The sequence below is a fragment of the Cupressus sempervirens genome, chromosome 2 (assembly GCF_028749045.1).
Source record: "Cupressus sempervirens isolate cs-2001-9-10 chromosome 2, ASM2874904v1, whole genome shotgun sequence".
Taxonomy (NCBI): domain Eukaryota; kingdom Viridiplantae; phylum Streptophyta; class Pinopsida; order Cupressales; family Cupressaceae; genus Cupressus; species Cupressus sempervirens.
The window spans coordinates 6,897,816-6,910,282 of NC_143119.1; positions in this window are offsets into that span (position 1 = coordinate 6,897,816).

A 12,467-nucleotide genomic window follows, 5' to 3' on the forward strand; every position below is an offset into this window, starting at 1 on the left:
GCCAAGTAATAACAAGTGCCGAGTAATAACAAGTGCCAAGTGATAACAAGTGCCGAGTGATAACAAGTGTCGAGTACAACAGGTGCCAAGTGTTAACAAGTGCCGAGTACAACAAGTGCTGAGTGTTAACAAGTGCCGAGTACAACATGTGCCGAGTGATACAGTTTTGTTTAGGTGCCGAGCTATCTAGGAAACAACATGTGCCGAGTATCAGAAATACTTCAGGAGCCGAGTAACTTAGTAGATCAGCATAAAAGTTTGAAATTGCACAAACTATGATGCAAACAATTTTTGCAGCCGACAGAAGGTAAACTTCGAGGGATTTAATGATAAAATTGAATCTTTTATTTTTCTCGTGTAACTCACATGCAGCCAATAAGAAAAATAATAAAGGCATGCAACCAATCAGTAAAAAACAAGTATTGAGCAGGAAATTGAGAATCAATATGGATCGTAGATCCAAATCAAACCCTAAGTCTTTGAAGTCTTTATAAGGAAGACAAAATTTCATTGTAAACATATATATGAAAGGACATACAAGGGTGCACAAGAAAATCTATTTTCAGAAGCAAGAATTATCAGATCACAAAGGATCAAGATCAGGAGAAGGCAGAAAAGGAACCTGCATTCAACAATCAAGGATTGTAATCTATCAGGTTTATTGTATCTAATACTCTCTAGCAATTGTATTAGAATGAAAATCCTATGGTGATAGGTTAGCTTTACAACTATTTTGTAAGATCCTTTTGATTAGGTGATTAAAATCCTTTAACAGGGTGACACTTCATGTTAAGTGTTTGTAAATCCTCTAACCAAGTCACTATTAACACAGTGTAAAGCCTTTAACAGGGCAAACCATCAGAAGTGGTTGAACAATATTGCTGCAGTAAATTTTTGTGGGTATCATCCCCACCCCAGTTTTACCTTCTTATTCTTGGAGGGTTTCTAGGTTACCAAAATTCCAGTGTTATGAGTGATTGATGCATGAGTTTTGTTACATGTTTACTTGATGTATTTACATGCATGCAATTTACTTTAAGTTATAAGTTTGATTGACTAAAGTGTGGTACTTATGATTCCAAACCCCCCCCCCCCCCCTCTCATAAGTACTCTTTCCATATTTGAATATTCCAACAACTAAGAGGGGATAGACTTAGGGTTTTTAGTATGAGAAATAGGGATTCTTGATGAAAAATGACAAACTTTGAACCACATAGTAATAGAAAGTGTATATTATGAACATAGTTTTGCATATAAAGAAGAAGTCATGATAATGGATTCAAACCTCTTGTATAAGAGATAATAAAAATCAATACATTAATTTCTTTAAAATAATGTCACAAAATAAATAGATATCCCCTTAAATGTGAAGGAGAGAGAAAGTATATAATACATATTGAATGATAGCTAGCATATAATACATACACAATTCCAAGAACATACATTGTGACCAGAGAGGTCTCCCAAAGAAAACATATATGCTAGAAAAGAATCACATCATCATGAAAAAGAAGAAATGAATGATACTATGGATGATTCCAATGAAAAACATGTCTCTTTAAGACATTGACATAATTGTTAAGCGTAAATGTCCATATCTTGTGTAAAATAAAGTATCACATTACAAAAACAATAATGTATCATAAAATAATTTTAATCCATAGAAAAATGAAATTAAGGAGAAAGGATGCCACTTTAAACTACTTAGTGGTCATATCATGTATACAGGATATTCACTTCTAATAATAGTACAAAAGAGATGAACAAAAAATAGATAACGGTTCCTTAAGAGAAAGAGGAAAGAGATGAGAAATAATATCCAATATGTGCCCTAAGTGATAGGTATTTTATAACAAGGGAGCTCTTTCAATAAGGTTACAACTTAATATATAAATCTCTTTGTGTTATACAACAAATGCATGCAAGAAAGGTTACCATGATATAAAGGAAAACAAGTCAAGGAAGAAAATAGATCCTATGAAATAGATAAGAGAGTGAAATATGGCCCTTTTCCTTAAAGGAGTAGACAAGGAAAATGCCTATTATGTTTCTCACAAATGATGAAAAAGAGTCCATAAAGAATAAGCTAGCAATGCCACATAGTTAGGAGCAACATAGTAGGAATCCATATGTATTAAGTAGAATTATTGTGAAAAAAAATACCATTAATCATTACAATTAATTTGAAACATACTTTCTTGAATTTTACATTGCAAATACAAATACATGAATTTTTTGGTTTATGTTGGCTATGGTTATTTGTCAAAGGAAGAGTAATTAAGTTTTCTTTTAGATGCTCAAATAAAATATTCTCTTGTTATGATGTAGGAGAAAAAATGTAGAGGTTGATTAGAGAAATGAGAAGGTTGGAATCTTAGATTGTCTCTCGGAAGGCTTGACATAGTAGTAAGAGAAGATGACCCTTTAGGTGGAATTGGATTGAAATTTAAAGAGAACCATACACTATTCGTATATTCACAAAATGAAGGTGTTTGGTTTTTACATTTAAGGATCTTGGTATTGCTATAGAATGTCGACATGAAATCTAAGGTTCCTCAGTCATCTTGACAAGTTGATCGACCACCTATTTGTAGTGGAGAAAGGTTGAGACAAGGAAATGGAGATGGAATATAGTCAATTTGATTAGGAGCCTTGTATTCTAAGGTCAATTTTGTGAAAAGAATGTCATGTTTTCCAAATAATATTGCATAGATTGGGTTTATTTAGCTCAAATAATTCCTTAGGAAAAAAAAAAAACATCAAGGATGTTATCCTCTACTTCTAAAGTACTCTTAGGAGTAAGACAAACATAACTTATCAAGGCCTAATCTATAGAAGGAATATTAATGAAACCCATAGGAATTGGTTTATCAATAAGAGAAGTAGTCATGATAGCATTTACTCGTATCATGGCAATGTCATGAGGAATGGATTATCCATGTCCTTATCCAAGAGTTCATCCAAACTAGGAGAATCATCAAAGGAAGGAATATTTTGTGGAAGAAGGGATACTTTATGAGAATAATAATAGTGACTCAAAATGACTTCATAAGGGAGATGCATTTTAATAGAATGCTTAATGCCATAATGCTTCAAGATCTCACCCTTTGGAAGGAGAATCACTGAAGGAATGGACTCTTCTTGTGCCAAAATATTTTCATTCGTGAGATTTATTTTGGTAAGGTGAACATTATAGCTCAAGATCTTGAATGTAAATTGAAATCGAACCAACAAGTGAAATGATGATGTGGGTATTAATGATTACTATAGTTCTGATTTAAAGGACTTATTATTTTAGTTATTTCTTTTGCAGTTTTGGGGTGATGCTGGGTGATCCTGCAATAATGGGTTCCGCTTTTGACCAATTTTGACACTAAAATCAATATTTTTGAAACAAACCTCACGTTCAAGTGACTATATATCTAAAACTATAAATAGTTTCAAGATGACATAAAGTAGTGATTTTTAGTACTATGTTCCTACTTTGTAACCATATTTTTTAATCTAAATATTTTTTTATTTATGTCAATTTTTTCTTCTCCTCTGAAAAGTGATACATAATAAAATTCAATATTTTTAAAGAGTGTCAGTTCGCTTGACACACATAACTTTTTTTTCTAGAAAAGATAATGAGGTAATTCTTTCGGTATTGGATTTGTAACATCAATATCCATAGGATGCATTTGGTTTGATTCAATTTGGTTGAATATTGTATAGTTTATGAAGTTTTGAAGTGACACCAATCGTAATTCAAACATACATTCATTTTGAAACAAATAACTTGAAGTAAATTTATCATAAATCTATATATTTTTTGAATAGAAAGCCATCTCAATAAGCTATTTTCTACATATTTTTCAAAAAAAAATTGACCTAATTTACTAATTTTCTTGAAGTGTTGAAGTCAGTTGATGTTCAATTGGTAATGAACCTATGATGAGTTAAACTCATATTTGAAAGTCTTAATGATTAAAATATGTATTGCAATTATAGTCATTGGAAAGCTTGCTTTGAGCATTTGACATTTTTCATTTTACAGTAGGAGATCATTCTTCTACAAGTATGGGTGTCAAAAGAGCAAAAAAGAAAAAAATAAAAAAGGGGCAAATTGTTTTTAATTTGGTACATTCGTGTGAACATAGTGTTCATAGTGAACATATTTTATATGTTCACTACGAAAACCTATTTGTTGCAAACATATGTACCAAAAATTTTTGACAATCAAAAATTCAATAAGACATGTTCATGCAAACATGTCTAGTTTATGGCATTCGCGCTAACATGTAAAAAAATAAAAAAAGCTGACGTTAGCTTCAGAAAAATAGTTTAAAAATAGTGAAGCCATACTGTAAATCCGTATAGCAACATTTTTATATAGTTATTGGGAAAAATTTATCTTGAGGCAAGGGGTAATTTTTTTTTTTTTTTTTTTATAATGATTTTATAATGGGAAACAAGAAAGGAAGGCAAAACAAATATGCAAGGAAGAAATCTGATGAAGCAAAACAAAGAAATCTTCAGAAGACTGTGGTACGTTATCATCGAATTAAAGAAGGTATGTAATTATATATATTAATTTTCTCTTATGGTTTTGAATTTAATTATATTTCAATCTTATTTTTTTTAATTTAATTTGATTTATTTATAAGTTTGTTGCAGACATTCAACAAGGTGAAGGAAATGTTGAAGAAGGCTCAATAGAAGTAGAAGAAGTGCCTATGGGAGAAAGGTTAGGAACACTCCTTACAAAATCTCAAACAATGAATGTTGAAGAAGCTTCAAGATCACTCCCTATAGAGGTTCAAATAATAGAAGTCAGAGAAGGGTCAAAATCGTTCCTTGTAGAATCTCAAACAATGAATGTTGGAGAAGGCTCAAGATCGCTCCTTGTAGAAATTTCAGTAAGAGAAGTCAGAGAAGGGTCGGGATCAGGTGCAGGAACTAGTATGGATGAACTCCTAAATATTGTCCAATTTGTAAAGAATGGTATTTCTCATAAAAATTTAGATCATGTACTTAAAATGGATGTGGATAAATTGAGAAAACTTGCAGCTACTATTCAACCATTAAGTTTGTCTAAGAAAAGGTTAATGAATAAGAAGATAAGAGAAATTATGACTCAATTTGATAACACTGAAATACTTGAACAAGCTCTATTGTTTTCACTTTTTCTTACACAAAAGAAGTTGCACGAGCCATTGAAATTGTTAGGTGTAGACACAACATCAAAGAAGAGAAGATTTTCTAAAATGCAAACTGATCTGATTGAAAATGTTAAACAAGGTTTGAGAAACATAGGAAAACACTCTCAAACTAAAGATAAGTCTGTGGCAAGAAAAGTGATGTTGATGTCTATTGTAAATAAGAATATGACCCAAAATAGACAAATATCTTCAATTTTGTCTAAAATAGGTTTTAGTAGGAAAACAATGAGAGAATATGTTAAGAGAAGATTAATTGTGGATGATAGTACTATGGAGGGCAATTGGGCAATCATGTGTAGAGCACCTCATTCTGATAGGATTGAAGGGTTATTTAAAAATTTAGTCATATCATTTTGGATTGATAACACTCATCCTTCATCAAATAGTAGAGATGTTATCAGGCATAGGATTGCATCTAGTCAATATGAACATCATACAAAACATTGGTTGGATACAACACATCATGAGTTATATGTGTCATTTTGTAGTGAACATCCTAATGTAAAAGTTGGGCAAACATTGTTTGAAAAATTGAAGCCATACTTTGTGAGGTCAAACAAAGTGTTTGAAACATGTTGTTGTCATCATCATATTGAGTTTGATCTCCACTATTAGGTATTTCAAAAGTTTGTAGAAGACACATATGGTTTTCATGTTGCTCCTCCTAGTAGGAGAAGTGAGTTTATATCATTCATTCTATGTGAAAAAATAGATGATCTAGCTAGTCAAATAAATTGCATCAAAGGATTATGTGAAACATGTAATGAATTGGCTCTATTTCTTTTGAAAATTGAAAATATTGATGTAACAAAAAAATTGAATTGCAAAAGTTAGAAGTATGTCAAGAATGAAAAAAAGTTGGGGAAAGAGACAAAAAGGTTGGAATATGTTGAAGAGGAGTTACCTATTCTAACATTTATGGATAGATTTAAGAATTTGATTCAACCTTATATTTGTCATGCATTTTTTGCAAAGTGGCAAGCACAACAGTTTCAAAACTTGCGAGATAATTTTCCACTTGGAATGATTATATCAATTGTTGATTTTGCAGAGAACTAGTCCTTTGTTCATCACAAAGCAATTCAATCGGATTACTTCTCTTTTAAGCAGGTCACTATTATGGTACATGTTTGTTATAGACATGCATAGTTAGATTTGGATGGTGTTTAGAGTATAGTTCAAGCACGAGTAATTAAAAAGGAATATCATTTTTATATAAGTGATGATAAAGAACATGACATTCACTATGTAGAACATTGCTTCAATATGTCCTTTTCTTATTTGAAAGAAAGAAACATAAATGTTGATAAACATTATGTTTGGTCTGATGGATGTGTCATACAGCTCGAATCATCTAGACCATTTTATGCATTGTGTAGATATCATCGCAATGAGAATATAAAACACATATGGAATTTCTTCAAGAGTGGCCATGGAAAAGGTGAACATGATGGTGTTGGTGCTTGCATCAAACATGCTTTGCGAAAGTATCAAATGAATTATCAGGGAGTTCATGTAAATGATGCACATGATGTCGTTGAATGGTGTAAGACACATTTTGCATTAGATGATGTTGGGACATCATCAACAATGAGTCGACAGGTACCATATGTATAGAGTCTTTGGGGAGATAATAGGTATGGATGTGTACATCTGTTTAAATTTTATGCAATTAAGTTATAACATTTTATTGTTAAGTTTTATTTTTCAATTAGTTGATGTTTAAATTTAATTTGTCCATATTTTCAATTTAATGAACTTTCAGGTGTTAATAGAAAAAACATACATGGTTGTAAGAGGATAGAAAATACACATTCCTTACATTCAATCATGAGTATATATAATTGCAATTAGACATTGAAGACAATAGAATACTCATGATTTTGTGACAGTTGCATTGATGAAGACTATCAAGAATGCATCAATCAGACAATAGGATATATAGGTGCATGGATTTCGGTACCACTTGATTTTACCGATACATTTGATAAAGATGATGAAAATTTTGATGATATTCCATTGATTAATGATGATTATAATCATATCTCTAGATTGGTAAAAGTGGGTGAGTATCATAAAAAGTAATCTCAATTTCAACTATCTTATATATATTGTATACATGTACATGTATACTTGTTATGTAGGAGATGTCTTTGCAGTGATTGCTGAGCTTGGAAATCATGAAGGTGTCAGTTATTATTTATTGCAATATATTTTAGAGAGGACAAAGTTATATGACCCTAAAGAAAGTGATGGAATGTTGTTCCCCATAGGTAAATTATACATATACATGTATGCATGTAAATAAATAAATAAATAAATAAATAAATAAATAAATAAATATATATATATATATATATATATATATATATATAGGTAACTTTATAGCTATCAAATTTTAAAATACTTAAATTTGTGGTGTAGGTTCTTTTGTGATCGAGGGAACATATTTGAAGCAAGACAAAATAGTCCAACATGGAATACTCTTTGTTGATTATCAACCTAACAAAAAGGTTTTACAATACAACCACCTGGTCATTGCTACTGGGCTGTGTCTACATCTAGTCAAACTTAAGTGTGTACATCACAAGTGAAGACTAGATAGTGAAGATCATGAAAAGATATTATATGTTATAAGTGTACATCATGGTTGAACTGACCTTTGAGATTTATTTTATAATAATCTAAATATCAACTTCTTTTCAAACTATTGAATTTCATCTTGAATTAAATATGTTTTTAATTGTACGATCATACTCTTAGTTATCATTACTTTATTAAAAAACTATATAAATTAATAATATTAATTGTACCATGGATGAATTTAATAATTTAACAACTTGATATAAATAGGCAATACAAGTTAGTTCGAACTTACACAATCATTAGATAGATATGTATCAAAGATAATTTAATATGTTAGAATTCTTAAATATCAACATCTTTTCAAACTATTGAATTTCATCTTGAATTAAATGTGTTTTTAATTGTACGATCATAATCTTAGTTATCATTAGTTTATTAAAAAACTATATAAATTAATAATATTAATTGTACCATGGATGAATTTAATAATTTAACAACTTGATATAAATAGGCTAACTTTTAGATTACAGTAAAAATAGGTTTTGAAGGGACCCTGAAACCCTTTAACATAAGCTAGAAAAGATAAAACATGAAGCACTACTAGGTTTTACAAGGACCTAAAACCTGCTAATTAAATAGTATCAAAATTAGGTTTTACAGGGACTTGAAACCACAAAAAAATCCAATAAATGAACCTAGGTTTTACAAGGACTTGGAACCTAATTTAAACAATAGATAAAAACTAGATAAAAGGACCAAAAATAGAAACCATTAACCACGACCAGTAATAAAAACCAGACTAGGAACAAAAACCAGAGACCAAAGATCAGAGAAAGCTGCTATTGCAGCTCTTTGATCATTTTGACCACCTCTTTTCCAATCTCCACAGTGACTTGCATGGAATCAGCAACTGATCCACCAGCAGCCTCCACAACCTGCTTCCTAGAACTCTGCTTGGTTCTCTTACTAGGACCCCCTGGTGACATAATTTCTTCATAAATAGGCTAAGTTAGTTTGAGCTTACACAATCATTATCTATAGATATGTATCAAAGATAATTTAATATGTTAGAATTCTTAAATATCAACTTCTTTTCAAACTATTGAATTTCATCTTGAATTAAATGTGTTTTTAATTGTACGATCATAAGTTCTTAATTATCATTAGTTTATTAAAAAACTATATAATTTAATAATAAATTAATTGTACAATGGATGAATTTAATAATTTAACAACTTGATATAAATAGGCAATACAAGATAGTTCAAACTTAGACAATAATTAAAGATAGATATGTATATATCAAAGATAATTTAATATTTTTTAAAAATTCATTTATCAACTTTTTTTCGAACTATTGAATTTCATAAGTGAATTAAATGTGTTTTTAAAATTGTAAGATTATAAGTTCATAGTTATCATTAGTTTATTAAAAAACTATATATTTTAATGTTGGTTTATTACATCTACGGTCATACTCTTAGTTTAAATTAATATATTTTTAAATATTATATTTTGTAAATTTTTTCTAAAATAATGTAATGGCTTACCTAATTAACATATTTTTATCCACATAAAACTAATATTTATCTTTAGTGGGTTAGTAATTGATAATTTAAGAAATATGTATCTTTCTAACTTCCTACTAATTGATTTACCAAATTTATGTATCTTTAGTCCTACTAATTGTTTATTTCATATAATGATTATAAATAAATATAATGTTTTAAATTTATAATTTAAATCATTTGGGTTAATTTAGTAGTTTTAAGCACCTATATTAATTCAATTCAATCACCCTATAAATTATTATTATTTTCCAAAATTTTAAATTAGGTTTATAGATCAATTTGGAACTTCTTTGAATATTTAACTATTGAAGTAGGTATTTAGAGAAGTTAATTTGATTATTTTATAATGATGACAATAAAATCTAAAGTTCAAAAGCTATAATCTAATTCATGAAGAATGTTCTACTAGAATACAAAAATAAAATAACACATGTATATACATGTACACGTTTCAGGAACATGTTCTATAGCTATAATACAAAAAAAATACACATGCACATATACACATCTCAAGAATAAACATCTACATCTAATATATCTCTACATCTAAAATGCATACATATGCAAACTGTAAATCTTAAATAAATACATGTATGCAGAAAAATATAAAAAGTCATCTATAAAGGTGACCATCTAACTACTGAAGTACTAAATAATCAAATAAATAGTGAAACATATGTATACATGCCATCGAGGTACTAAAATACACATATGTGTATGTAAACTATCTGCAATGTATAAATGCATCAAAAAATATATAAAGATCTACTACTAGTAGAGGGACCCCTCAAGACGCATACAAACAGAATGACCCTTTGAATGAGTCTCTTGTACATCCTCTTGTCAAGGCGCATCAACTGAGCCCTGCAAAAAAAAAAAAAAAAAAAAAAAAAAAAAAAAAAAAAAAAATATATATATATATATATATATATAGTTTGAAACATAAATAACTTTAAAAAAACTATTTAAAACTTGTACCTGAGCACTACTGGGTGCCTCAATAAAATCATCTCTCTCACGTACATGATGCCCTAAACCAACACTAGATGTAACTATGTGCTCAGTAACCTATGCCTCCATGATTTATTATAGTTAAAGATTAAATTAAATATCTATTTGAATTGAATTTTAAAATAAATTCATTTTTAATTTCATATATTTAAATTTAAAAATAAATTATATACATATATATGTACCTGGGTCCCTGGAGGTGGAGGATGCTTAGCAAACTCCATCGTATCATCTACCGATGCATCTCCTGAAACTCTGACACCTATTGAACCACCCTCAGCACCATGTCCAACTGCTAGTAATGATGAGTGAAGTGGACTATGTAACCGGTTGGGTAATGGTGTAGAATTAGTGCTGTCAGGTTAGAACAACATGTCCATGTACGATGAAATACCCATGCTGGAACTAGTATCAATCTCAGACATGCCTTGTAACTGCTCACTAAAATCATCAAGACCCTCAGCTATGATCCTGACATCTCCAACTTGTATGCTTGAATCATTTGTAGAGTGCCATGAGCTTGGTGTCAAATGTTGTGAGCTACGCATAAGTGTATCGTCTATCATTGGTGTGGCGGCCTATGTCTGTGGAACTATGAGGCTCTGATGCTGTCTAATGGCATCCCCTGTGTATTAGAAATATAACCGATACTCTGCAACAGATCCTCAAAAAAATATAGTGCTAAATCCATATGTGTGTGATGTCTTGAAAAAGCACGAACATCACCTAGTACTAGTAGCCCAACAACTCTATGTGCATCATCAGAGGAGGTTCCTAAAGTGCTACTAGATGCCTCTGAAGATGGTCGACCAGGTGGACGAGGACATCGACTATGAATATAAAAACCAAGAGAATCAGATGTGATACTAGTGGCCACAGATGTAATGTGCCCAATAGTGTCAGTTGCTCTCCTTTGGGAAGTAATGACAACTCTATCTACAATAGGTGCTAGTGCTAGAGTCACTGGAGGTAGTCTCTATCCAACAAATTATCTGACATCTGGAGGTGGCAGATGATGTGCACTGCGATACTAGTCACGATCTACGATCCGACCACATCCTTATCCACAATAATATGGAATGTCCAAGTAGTTGACGTTGAGCCCAATGCAGAACCCAGCGTACAACTGCTATGTAAAATAAATAGATATTTGGTTGTTATTAGGATAACAACCATGTGCAGCTAAAAAATGAGGATAGATCACGCTAGCAATAACAAGATCTCTGCATTGTGTGACTCGGTAGCCTCTCACCCTACCTCATGCTCCCTCATATGCTGGAAAGAGATCTCTTTTGATTATGTCTTTGGGGGCCACCCTCTTGACATCATTAAAAGATGCATCTCCTGAAATCTCAGCCCTAAGCTCCCTAGATATGGAAGCTACTATGTCAGGAGTAAATGAATGGTGAACTCTAAATCTAGCAGTCAAATCCTATAAACTCCTACATATAGTAGCACATATGTCTCTATAAAGACCATCGTCAGAGGACAATATAGACTATTGTAGTCTAGCAACCTCTTTCTCTGAAAATGCAAATAATGCATCCATATCAATGCGTGGAGGTGGTGCAGCAAGACCTCCAGCAAGAGTTGTAGGTGTAGCCTAAGCTCCAATAGGTGCCGCACCGAAGCCATGCCAGGACCTACACCACTTGGAGCCACACTAAGAGTCACAACATGAGTTGCATGATGAGCCCTAGGATGAGGTACACCATGAGCTGCAGGACGAGCCCCACCACGAGCAACATGATGAACTGCATGAGGAGCCATAATAGGAACTACATTAGGTGGCGCAACAAGAACCACATCAGGTGTCGTAGCAAGAGCTGCAACAAGCTGATCATGTGAAGTCATATCTATACAAATGTATCAAGAGAAAAGTCTACTATACACACAATTTTTTATTTAAATTGAAAATTATACATGTAATTGAACGTACGTCACATGTCTAGATAATCTGTAACATGTACATATCAGATAAAATTTAAATATGATCACATATACATACATGAGAGTTAGAGTTAGAGTTAGAGTTATTTAGGGAGTTCTTGGGTTTTAAAAACTTTAGGAATTAAAGATTAGTACCTAGGTAGAT